Below are 1,507 nucleotides of genomic sequence, written 5' to 3'. Positions count from 1 at the left end.
CCGCCGCAACCGGCCCTAGCAACGCGACAGGCGACAGGCGGGACAGCGGCACCAGAGCGGGGACACAACGGGGACAGCCCCGGAACCCCAAACCCTGCGCGAATCCCCCCGCACGGCGCCTTCCCCACCTGCCGGGCTGGGCTGGGCTTTGGCCTCCCCAGTTCCTGCTAGGCAGGGCTTTGTGTTCCCCATTTCCCTCTGAGCTGGGCTGGGCTGAGCTTTGGATTCTCCATCTCCCACTGGGCTGGGTTTTGGGTCCCCATCTCTCACTGGGCCGGGTTTTGGGTCCCCATCTCTCACTGGGCCGGGTTTTGGGCTCCCCATTTCCCGCTAGGCTGGACTGAGCTGGGCTTTGGATTCCCCATTTCCCTTTGGGCTCTCCATCTCCTGCTGAGCTGGGCTTTGGGCTCCCCATTTCCCTCTGGGCTGGGCTTTGGGCTCCCCATCTCTTATGGGGCTGAGCTTTGGGTTCCCCAAACTGGGCTGAGCTGGGCTTTGGGCTCCCCATTTCCCTCTGGGCTGGGCTTTGGGCTCCCCATCTCTTATGGGGCTGGGCTTTGGGCTCCCCATTTCCCTCTGGGCTGAGCTTTGGGCTCCCCATTTCTCACTAGGCTGGGTTTTGGATTCCTCGCTTGCAAAACGAGGAATTTCCCTCTTTTTTTTCTTATTTTTTCCCCTCAAACATCCGCGGTGAGGATTCCCGGGGAGCAGAGCAGCAGCAGCAGGAGGAGGAGCTGGATTAGCCCAGTTAACCCCGGCCCAGCGCTGCAGAGGGAATTAAGACCATTACAAGGCCATCAAACAGGATCAGAGCCCCGGCCCTTTCTCCCGGCAGCCCGGACCTGCTAATCCCGTTACACGCAGCTGCAGCACCCCCGCCCCAGGGACAGCTCGGCTCGCAGGGCCCTGTCCCCACCCCAGTGCCACCAGCCCCAGGTGACCCCAGGGACAGGGAGGGGACCCCAGCCCTGTCCCCACCCCAGTGCCACCAGCCTGGGTGACCCCAGGGACAGCTCAGCTCGCAGGGACCCTGTCACCCCTCCCAGTGCCACCAGCCCGAGGTGACCCCAGGGAAGGGACCCCAGCCCTGTCCCCACCCCAGTGCCACCAGCCTGGGTGACCCCAGGGACAGGGACAGGTCTGCTCCTCCCAGGTGGTGCCTAAAGCAGCACAGTGGGACCTGCTGGGGGGGTGGGGGACACCGAGAGCAGCTTTTGGGTGACAACGACACTGGTGTCACTCGTTTATTGCAGAGCAGCCACCCCCCAGGCCGCTGGGGTCACACGGAGCACGGGGGTGCAGAGACCCCACCAAAAAACCCCAAAATCTCTGCTGGCCACTCCAGGTGCCACTCCTGGATGTCCCCAGCATGTCCCCAGCGTGCCAGGAGCCGCTGCCCTCCAGGAAAAGGCAGCACTGGAGTGTCCCCACGAGGGGCAGGCACAGCGGTGACACTAAACCCGTCCTGGTGGCACCGATGTCCCCAAAGGTGTCTTCAAAGTGGCAC

This window comes from Geospiza fortis, unplaced genomic scaffold (genome assembly GCF_000277835.1).
Source record: "Geospiza fortis unplaced genomic scaffold, GeoFor_1.0 scaffold1039, whole genome shotgun sequence".
Taxonomy (NCBI): Eukaryota; Metazoa; Chordata; class Aves; order Passeriformes; family Thraupidae; genus Geospiza; species Geospiza fortis.
This window is presented reverse-complemented; position numbering follows the sequence as displayed.